The sequence below is a fragment of the Microtus oregoni genome, unplaced genomic scaffold (genome assembly GCF_018167655.1).
Source record: "Microtus oregoni isolate MIOR12 unplaced genomic scaffold, Mior012 000011F_ref0000422, whole genome shotgun sequence".
NCBI lineage: Eukaryota > Metazoa > Chordata > Mammalia > Rodentia > Cricetidae > Microtus > Microtus oregoni.
In genome coordinates, this window is record NW_024543070.1 from 42,744,322 (window position 1) to 42,755,854 (window position 11,533).

At 40.3% G+C, this 11,533-nt stretch overlaps 1 pseudogene; it reads left to right on the forward strand.

Annotated features, from left to right (window-relative positions):
• Positions 1-8,805: 8,805 nt before the first annotated feature.
• Positions 8,806-9,386, forward strand: LOC121453683 (annotated as a pseudogene).
• Positions 9,387-11,533: the final 2,147 nt, after the last annotated feature.

Here is an 11,533-nt window from a genome sequence, read left to right on the forward strand (position 1 = left end):
TGTAAGGTGCTCCCTTCTCTTGATAATGTGAAAGCATGGTAAGGTATTTTGAGGGAAAGAATAAACTTCTATAACTTTCAACATAGTATATTGTTTTAATTGTTCTATCTTATTATCACTGTTAATTTCTTAGTATGCCTAACATCTAAATTAAACTTTATTATACATATATGTGTAAGAAAAAATATGCTATATTTAAGGTTCTATATTAGCCTTGATTTCAGATATCTACTGGAAGTCCTGAAATGTATTCCACATAGATAAAGGACACAGGTATATAGTTAGGTGACCGTTGTACAGCAATTTCCTCTGAGTTTAAAACCTTCCATTTTGGAAAGAAACTTTTTTTTGATACAGGGTTTCTCTGTAGCTTTGGAGCCTGTCCTGGAACTAGCTCTTGTAGACCAGGCTGGCCTCAAACTCACAAAGATCTGCCTGCCTCTGCCTCCCAAATGCTGGGATTAAAGGCGTGCACCACCACCGCCTGGGGAAACTTCTTAAAACAGATTGTTTTCAGGGAATTGAAACAACAGGATATCCTAAGGGAGGTGAAATACTGCAGGGAAAACCAGAAATACAAGAAGTAAATCACTCAAAATAGCATCAGGAAGTCCCTGAAACTGACCAGATTTACTCCCCACCCCAAGAGTAAATAGTTAAGACTGCTGAAAGTCACTTTTTTTTTATGAGATAGGATTTTTCTGTGTGGTCCTGGCTGTCCTAAAACTTACTCTGTAGACCAGGCTGGCCTCAAACTCACAGAGATCTTCCTGCCTGTACCCCTACTCCCTACCCCCAACTTGAATGTCACTATTAGACAAGCCCAGCCTCCTGGAAAAAGCACAGAACAGCTGAACTGCCTAGAAGAAATAATTAGTCAACTTGCCTGGAAGAGACCCAAAACTGAGATGCCTGGGATGGAAACTCTTCAATCTGTGGGTGACCTGCAGACTGCGCAGTGTCCAGGGTCCCAGCTTTTGTGAGTTGTCACTCATGCTGGAATGGGTTTTGGTGATGCAGCTTTCTTTTGAGTATTTTTGTACTCCATATTCCAGATAAACTCATTTGTTCACTAGGCCAGACTTCGGCAATATTTTTTACTTTGGTCTGTTGTGGGATTTGTATTTGGGGTGAGTAGGTATGTGTGCTGTATGTTGCCTATCCCCAGGAAAAGTCTGTCAACAATAGTGAGACATAGCAAGACTCCAGATTATAATATCATATTACTATCCCCAGGAAAAGTCTGTCACACAATAGTGAGACATAGCAAGACTCCAGATTATAATAGCATATTACTGGGCAATGATGTAGTGATATTTCATTTGTATTTTAATAAATAAAGCTTGCATGAAGATCAGAACACAAAACAGCCATACTAGTCAGCCATACAGGCCAGGCAGTGGTGGCACACACCTTTAATCCCAGCACTAAGAAGAATATATGGGGAGATGAGACAGGAACTTACCCTCTTTCAGTCTGAAGATTTCATAGAGATTCTTAGTTCCTTGGCTGCTTTGCATTTTTGATCTTCAGATTGAATTCCAATATCTGCCATTGGGTTTTAATAATAATTCCAATATCTGCCATTGGGTTTTAATAATAATTCATGCTATATTTGACACCCAATGTTTGGGGTACAAATTCATGAGAAAGCTGTATGCCTGGGACTTTTTAGCCACTGGCACAAGCCAGAGCTGGACGCGAGGCTCCAGCCTCACTTAGCTAGGCTTCCTTTTCTTTTTTCCCCAAGCAAACTCTGAGCAAGTCTGGGATTTTCCTGTAGCCTCTCTGAAACAGTCTCCAGCTTTCACCCATATTCCAGAAGCACCTGGACTAAATGCCATAGGACTCATCTGCCCTACACTGGCTGGTTCTGCCTTCAGACAGCCTCCCACCAAACATATTTTTTCTGAACATTTCTTTGTGTGTTTTTTCAGACAGCTGGCTCTCTCTCTGTCACACCATCATGGGTTATAGGATCTCTCTGAATCCCCTTTTCAGGCTGCTATCAAACTAGGTAGTTGCCTTAAAATTCAGTCAGGCTTTTACTGTTCTATGCAGCAGCAATAAGCCTCACATCATCATCAACATCATTGGTAGATTTGGTAAGACAACTGGGAATTCTTAAAGGGAGGAATTAGTTAAAAGAGTTTTTTCCCCATAGTAAAAAAAGTTTGAAATGTAATGATTAAATGAGAGGATGTCTAATTTAGATGGGATTATGTAATGTCAATTGTAAACAATATCAGCTTTATCATATTTGTCTAATTTAGATGGTTTATGTAATGCCAGTTGTAAACATTATCAGCTTTATCATATTTGTCTAATTTAGATGGTTTATGTAATGTCAGTTGTAAACATTATCAGCTTTATCATATTTGTCTAATTTAGATGGGATTATGTAATGTCAGTTGTAAACAATATCAGCTTTATCATATTTGTCTAATTTAGATGGTTTATGTAATGTCAATTGTAAACAATATCAGCTTTATCATATTTGTCTAATTTAGATGGGTTTTATGTAATGTCAATTGTAAACAATATTAGCTTTATCATATTTGTCTTATCACTAAAAAAGTTGGTTAATCTGAGTGCTAAGATACAGGCTTTAGAAAAACATAATAAAGTTGGGTGGTGGTGGTGCACGCCTTTAATCCCAGCACTCGGGGAGGCAGAGGCAGGTGGATCTCTGTGAGCTCAAGGCTAGCCTAGTCTACAGAATGAGTTCCAGGACATTCAGACATACACAGAGAAACCTTATCTCAAAGAAATAAAGAAGAAGAAGAAAATCTAATAAAACAAATCATAGAGATGTTCAAATCCAGACAGAAGAATTTAATGGAGAACCAATTTCAGCATTGCATTATAAGAATAGAAAGGAACAGCCTAAGGTTTTCAAACAACCAACCTCCAATCTACAGAATCGCCAAATGGCAGAGGCTTTGTTACAGCTAACTGGACTCCTGTGCCTATGTTAGATTTAAAGAGATTCAAGGAAGCAATAATCTCATATGTCATGCATTCACCTTTTGTGAAGCAAATGTTAAGCTCGTGGTTCATTTGAAATAAAATTATCCCTAAAGACTGGATAGAATTGGTTAACGGTGTTTTAGAGCCTGGTCCACAATTACAATGGAGTACCTGAGTACCTGGTTCAGAGAAGAGAATTATATTATTGAAGGAGTAATGCTAGAGGTAGGGAAATCTCCCAACATCAAATTCTTGGAGGAGACTATGCTACTATAGAAAGGCAAGCTGTATATGATGACCACACCAGCAGCTTTGAATGCTTGGGACAGAATTGAGTCATTTATTAAAGTTACTCAGGGCCCAAAGCCTTTATGGATTTCTTGCAAAGATTAACATCAACCATAAATAGAATGATATCAAATTCAGAAGCTATAGAAGTAATAATTGAATCTCTGGATTTTTGAAAATGCCAATTCTCTATGCAAAAAGATAATTAGGTTATTAAATCAAGGTCAGCACCTTTGGGGAAATGGATTTGAGATACAATTAATATTGAATCTCATGAACATGATGATAATGCATGGGTAGAAGTGATTTCCAGAGGTTTGAGGACAAATCAAAATGTGAAATATTATAATTGTAGCAAACAAGGTTACTTTAAAAAGGGATTGTGGTTAGGACGTTCCTGAAATAATGCTTTTTCTAGGAATAATCCATTCAGAGTTCTCTTCCCTTCTGGATTATATGGATGGTATGACAAAGGCAGGCATTGGACTAATGAATTGTTGGCATAGGTCAACAAGGAGTATTCAAACTAATTTTTTGCCATTGAAAAACTGGTTCAGTTGTTTTCTGCTATCATAGAAGAAACTCCTTTCCAGAGCAATTAAAGAACCTAATGCCTATTGTAAGAAACCAAACTGCTGTGGATAATAGAACAGGTATAAAAGAGAGAACAAAAAATTCAGGAGAAACCATAAAGCAAGTATTTTGCAAAGCTTCTAAAAATGAACAAAGACCAAAATTAAAAATACAAGTAAATTTTCTGGTATCCTCTTCAATTTCTTTCTTCAAAGACTTAAAGTTCTTGTCAAATAGATCTTTCACATCCTTGGTCAGAGTTACCCCAAGATATTTTATGCTATTTGTGGCTATCGTGAAAGGTGATGCTTCTCTGATTTCCCTCTTTGCATCCTTATCCTTAGTGTATAGGAGGGCAACTGATTTTTTGGAGTTGATCTTGTGTCCTGCCACATCACTAAAGGTGTTTATCAGCTGTAGGAGTTCTTTGGTAGAGTTTTTGGGGTCGCTTATGTATACTATCACATCATCTGCAAATAACGAAAGTTTAACTTCTTTCTTTCCAATTTGAATCCCCTTGATCCCCTTATGGTGTCTTATTGCTATTGCTAGGACTTCAAACACTATATTGAAGAGGTATGGAGAGAGTGGACAGCCTTGTCGTGTTCCTGATTTTAGTGGAATGGCTTTGAGTATCTCTTCATTTAATTTGATGTTAGCTGTTGGCTTGCTGTAAATAGCTTTTATTATATTTAGATATGACCCTTGTATCTTGGGGAGCTGAGGAGAGAGAGCCTGAAATGGCCCGATCCTATAGCCATACTAATGAATATCTTGCATATCACCATAGAACCTTCATCTGGCGATGGATGGAGATAGAGACAGAGACCCACACTGGAGCAATGGACTGAGCTCCCAAGGTCCAAATAAGGAACAGAAGGAGGGAGAATATGAGCAAGGAAGTCAAGACTGTGAGGGGGGCACCGCGAGTTGGTGGAGCTGATCTATTGGGAGCTCACCAAGGCCAGCTGGACTGGGACTGAAAAAGCATGGGATAAAACCAGACTCTCTGAATATGGTGGACAATGAGGGCTGCTGAGAAGCCAAGAACAATGGCACTGGGTTTTGATCCTACCACATATACTGGCTTTGTGGGAGCCTAGCCTGTTTGGATGCTCACTTTCCTAGACCTGGATGGAGGAGGGAGGACCTTGGACTGCCCACAGGGCAGGGAACCCTGACTGCTCTTCAGACTGGAGAGGGAGGAGGAGGGGAGTGGGCCATGGGGAGTGGGGGAGGGGGAGGGAAAAGAGAGGTGGGGAGGAGTGGAAATTTTTAATAAAAAAATACAAATAAATGACATTGTCATTGAAGGTCTGGTAGACACAGGTGCAGATTTAACAACAAATGCACCAGAATATTGGCATCCAAATTGGCCTCTTTGGGATGTAAATGTTCAGTTTTTAGGTATTAGAACTTTATCTCAGGTAAAATAGAGCATGAGATGGGTTGAATGTTTAGGGCTAGAAGGACAAAGAGTAATATTAAAACCATATTGACAAACATAGCAATGAATTTGTGGGGATGTGATTTGTTGAGTTACAAGACACAATCAGGAATAGGAATCACCTCATACATAACACACATCCAAACCCATGTGGGTCTGCCAGGTCCTCTAGCACAAGGTAATGCAGAAATCAATCAATTATTGATTGGAAATGTGCTGAAAGCCTCAGAATTCCATTAAAAAAATCATATCAATACCAAAGGTTTAAAAAAAGACTTCTCCATTACATGGCAACAAGCCAAGGAAATTATGAGGAAATGTCCTTCTTGTTCTTTGATGGAGGAAGGTCATTGGCTAATAAAGAAACTGCCTTGACCCATTTTATTGGTTTGAACATAGGTGGGTGGAGTAAACAGAACAGAATGCTGGGAGGAAGAGGAAGTGAGCTCAGACTCAATAGCTCTGCTCTCTGGAGCAGAGAGGTCATGCTCCCCTCTCCTGGGCAGACGCACGCGATGCAGCCAGCCACCAGGTCAGACATGCTGAATCTTTCCTGGTAAACTCACCTCATGGTGCTACATGGATTATTAGAAATGGGCTAAGAGGCTGAAACTAATGGGCCAGGCAGTATTTAAAATAATACAGTTTGTGTGTAGTTATTTTGGGGCATAAGCTAGCAAGGTGGCTGGGGTGCTGGGGACGCAGCCCCACCGCTCCTATTACTACAGTTCTTTATACAACCAAACAACACTACTTGCAGGAAGTAACCAAAGGGTACTCAAAGGAATGAAATCTCGCAGATGGATGTGTTCCATTTTGTAGAATTTGGAAAACTAAAATATATATACTATACCATTGATACATATTCAGGCTTTCTATGAGGAACTACTTTGAGCTTGGAAAAGGCTGATTCAGTAGTCACACATTTCCTAGAAGTTATGACCATCATGGGTACACCTGTACAAATAAAGACAATGTTTCAACATATGTCTCTAAGAAAACAAAACAGTTTTTTGCATATTAGAATATAAACCATATTACAGGTATACCACACAATCCTACAGGCCAGGCAGTTATAGAAAGATCAAACTGAACTCCAAAGGATTTGTTAAATAAACAGAAAGAAATGATAAATACCTCCATAAATGATTACATAATGATTTATTAACTTTGAATTTTCTAAATGCTAATGAAAAAATAACAACAGCTGTGAACAGACATTGGATAGTAGAAAAAATATGGAATCAAAACAGCTGATATACTTTAAAAGTGAGCAGAAAGAAAAGGAACTGAAAGGAAAGGAGGATATGTGTTACGTTGTGGAGGGGGTTTTGTTTTTGTTTCCACGGGAGAAGAAAAGCTATGGAAACCATCAAAATTGATAAAAATTCTATTTGAACAAGTGATACGTTTTAATTAGAAGAGATGATAGTTCATCAAACAGTATGGCCGTTTAAACTAACCTATAAAACTAACAAATGTTCTTCATTTGATCAGATATAACTTGCCAAAAGAGAATCTCCCCAAAATTAGAGATGGGGGAGGATCTTGTTTCTGACTTTTCAGGAGAATAAAAGCATTCAGCTAAGGAATCTTAGCTGGACAAATAGGACATCTGAAGAAAAAGGACAAACCATCCAGAAAAAAAATGTGTCAAGAAAAAAAGTAAATTGATCTATTGGTATATCACATTTCTAACAGGATAAAATTTCATACATCTTCCCAAATGTTTGTTTCCACTAGTCTCTACAGACAGATAATGCAAATGGTCTTTTTGTAATCCCAGTCCAATTGACATTTGGAGTTGGAATGCAACTCTCTACTTCTCTAAACCAAAGCATGCTGAGTAAAGTGAAATCCAAAATCTCTATCTCATGGCAGAAGATAAGCAAAAATTTAACAAAAATTCTTCTGATATGGACATTTTGTCATATTAATAGTCATATAGAGTACTAACTAATTCTAGAAAAAGGTTTCATCTACCTTCCTGTATAAAATTTTGGGTTGAGTCTATATCATTTTTCTGTAGTGAACCATTACCACACCTAACTTTGAAGTCTCCAAAAGGAGGATGGGGGTCCACAATGATGATTTCTCCAGGACTACGATAACACCAGTAAGTTGAAAATCACCACCTAAAGATAGGCTTTTGAAGGCGTAAGTCACAAACAATGCCACACCAATTTGGGATTATGATTAATAGGGTGGTATTTATTTAAAGGGGAAAAAACTTACAGATCACTGTCCCAGGCAACAGCTCTCTACGCAACCAGGAAAGGAGTCTAGTCGCCGGCAGAGCAGGAAGTGAAGAGAGAGAGGAGAGGGAAGTGGCCGCTTTTTTAAAGGGAGAGAGACCACGCCCCAATGGGCTGATATCTCAGCGGTGATAGGCTGGAGGAGTGGGAGGACCTCCCGCAACAGGCTTTGGACTACAAACTGCTCAAAACAATTTTTAGGTGTCTAGCCGAGATAATCAAGTCTCACAGACTGTTCTAGCCAGGACTTAAGACAAGCCCTACACTTTCCCATTATGCAAAGACTAGACAACAAGTGATACAAGTCTCCAGGACTTGAGAATGCAAATTTTTCTTTTTAAGATCCCCTAAAGATGCCTTTGCCCCCAGACAACAGGAAGTAAATTTAAGAATACAGTGCCCACATTCCCAAGAGGTGGGGTGGGTGATTTTTGGTCATTCAATGGGTTATGGATATTTGTCATTGTTTGGGGCATTGGTTACAAGTTGTTATTGTAATGACAATGAGACATGTCTGCTCCTGGTAGCACCAATCTACTTCAGAGAAGATAATGGGCATTGAAGAAACTCCACATAGAGTCTACTTTCTTTGCAGCAAAAGAAAGCCACTGAGCAAGAAAGTCCCTTGACTCGACTGTTGACAGTATGCTCTCCTAATTGGACAAGTAGGACACAAAAGAAAGTGACTACCAAATGCTGTCAAGTCAAGAAAAGACAGCCCTTCAGAATATCCTCCTCCACAGAAAAGTCTGTCGAATATGCTAGGCCTGTAGGCTGAAGATGGCCACCCCAACGTTGCAGAGGAATCTTCAGTGACTGTCCAGGCAGGCAGTTGTTTTTGTCATTTCTCAGATTTCTCAAGTTGCTTGCTTGCACTTCCTGCATACTCAGTTAATATTATTTTCTTCTTGGATCTCTGAGTGAGTTGAAGACTAGATAGGTATAGTTTCCTTTATTTATCAAACTAAGAAAAGAAACTCACTAAAGGAGTGTAAAGTGTAAAAGGTAAATTGATAATGCAAATTACAATAGAAAGTGATTTAGGTACAACCTTTTGAACTCACCATAATAAACTAGATAATGGAGTATTTTTCTGAATTTGTCAAATGCAAGTGGACTATACATTGTTGATGTATTTACTGCCTGTATATATTGCATATAGCTATTGTATATAGTTTTTCTTATATTAGTTATAACCTTTTATTTTAGAAAAAAAGGGGAAATGTAGTGATATTTCTTTGTATTTAATAAATAAAACTTCGCTTTTTTTTTCAGTTTTCGGCTCGGAGGAGGCAACGGTGCAACTTTCTTCGGTCGTCCCGAATCCGGGTTCATCCGACACCAGCCGCCTCCACCATGCCGCCCAAGTTCGACCCCAACGAGATCAAAGTCGTGTACCTGAGGTGCACCGGAGGTGAGGTCGGCCCACATCCGCCTTGGCCCCCAAGATCGGCCCCCTGGGTCTGTCTCCGAAAAAAGTTGGTGATGATATTGCCAAGGCAACCGGTGACTGGAAAGGCCTGAGGATTACAGTGAAACTGACGATCCAGAACAGACAGGCCCAGATTGAGGTGGTGCCCTCTGCCTCTGCCCTGATCATCAAAGCCCTTAAGGAGCCACCAAGAGACAGGAAGAAGCAGAAGAACATTAAACACAGCGGGAATATCACTTTCGAGGAGATCGTCAACATTGCCTGGCAGATGCGACACAGGTCTTTAGCCAGAGAACTTTCTGGAACTATTAAAGAGATCCTGGGTGCTGCACAGTCTGTGGGCTGCAATGTGGATGGGCGCCACCCTCATGACATCATTGATGACATCAACAGTGGTGCTGTGGAATGTCCAGCTAGCTAAGAAACAACAAGAGAAAATATTTCAATAAAAGACCATCTGATAAAAAAAAATAAAAATAAATAAATAAATAAAGCTTCCTTGAAGGTCAGAATGCAAAACAGCCATACTAGTCAGCCATACAGGCCAGGCAGTAGTGGCACACACCTTTAATCCCAGCAGCCACACTAGTTAGCCATAAGACTGGGCGGTGGTGGTACACGCCTCTAATTCCAGCACTAGAGAGAAATATAAGGTGGGACAAAACAGGAACTCACTCTTTTTTCAGTCTGAAGATTTCATAGAGGTAAGAGCTCTCTAGTGGCTTGGCTGCTTTGCTTTACTGATCTTCAGGTTGAACCCCAATATCTGTCTCTGGGTTTTTATTATTTATGGTACACAATCATGTACAGGAACATAGCTAACCTAAAGCAAAAAACGAATCTTGAGTCAAGACCAAAATGTCTGAAACATCATCACCACCCAGACAGTGTTTGCTCCCTTTTCATTGCTGTCTTCATATGTGATGGGCCCTTTAGACTCAGGCCTGCCAGAGACTCTTTAACAAGAGAATGATTCTTGCAAGAAATAATTTTTCTGATGCCAGTTCTGTAGCTATTGTTAGTCATCATTTTTTTCTACTGTAAAAAAAGTATATTTTAAATCAAAGAATGATGAGAAGTAAATTTTGTTTCTTTTTTCTTTTAGTTATTTATTATTTGGGAATCTCACATCATACATCCCAATTGTACTCACCTTTCTTGTAAGCCCTGCCCTCCAAAACATAAAAAATGTCCCTTTTGTGTTGTTCATATGGTCAAGTTCCTAGTGCACACACACACACACACACACACCGGCAAGGGTGGCTGAGTGTTTATCAGCCTGCATCCACACCAGAAGCCATCGGCTGAGGAGAACTGAACAGCCAGATCTCCTCATTGGCCACTGAGGGGCGGAGCCAGCCTTCCTTGACCCACAGACATTAATATGACTTCAAGCAGCATCAGCACAGACCAAGAACATCTGTATCAGGATGACTGACCCACTCACGACCTTCAGTGGCTACGGGACCAGGAGCCTCAACATGGCCTCAGGTGCTTACACACGGCACTCACGTCAGCACGGCTCCCAGAGGCAGCAAAGTCCAAGGACATCATCAAGGCATCAGTCTATGTTACTCTCAGGCTTCATCGAGGCCTGGGGCAGCAGCATGAACCACAGACACCCTTATGGCCTCTGGTGGCATTGGGGATGATGGTGGTCCTTCGAGGAGGTTCATTCCAGAAAGGGATCTTTTTCCTCATCTCCAGCCTCCATCTTTGCCCAGAACCAGGGAGATCCCATGGCCAGGTGGCAGGTGCGGGACTGAGTCTGCATCTGCATAAACTCCCCCTGACCCTACTGGTCACTGACAGCATGTCGGCCTCAGCCCTTTCTCCTACTTATCACTGCCGTCAAGTCTCCAGTTCCTCGTCTCTCCACAGCGCATACACTGTTCCATTTTATCTATCTTTCCAACAGGAAATCACATGTTTGTTCATAATAGCGATGCCCCTGCAGCTTTCGGGTGTCGCCAATTGTCCCTGAGCCATCATTTATTTTGTGTGTTCCATTCTTTCCATCTAGGTCAAATTCTCAGATCTAATAGAATCACAACAGCTTTTAGTGCTTCATTAAATAGACAAACTTATTTTCAAAGAATAAGATTCATGTGCTCTTGAGGTCTTATGACTAATCTGTACCTTGTTCTCCTTAGACCCTGAGGTCAGTATGTGAGTATGTTTCAAGGAAGAAAGAGTCTGAACCACATATGTTTCAAGTTTGGTGGGGTGCCAGTAACAAATCCCAGTTCTTAGAAGGCAGAGGCAGGAGGATTGCTGTGAAACTGAGGCCACTGTGAGCACATGGTGACACTCTTTCACAAAAGAAAGGAAGAGAAAATTGAATTATTGTGTTGTGTGATATCAAAGATCCTGCTTAGACAGTCAATATTATAGAGATTGGCAGTATCCATTAGGTAATATCTACCGCCCAGTTCGCAGTTACACTTGGGCCCTAGGGTAGTGCTGAAGTTAGAAAAGAGTTAAAACTGTACAGTGGTGGTGCATGCCTTTAATCCCAGATCTCTGTGAGTTCAAAGCCAGCCTGCTTTACAAAGTGAGTTTCAGGAC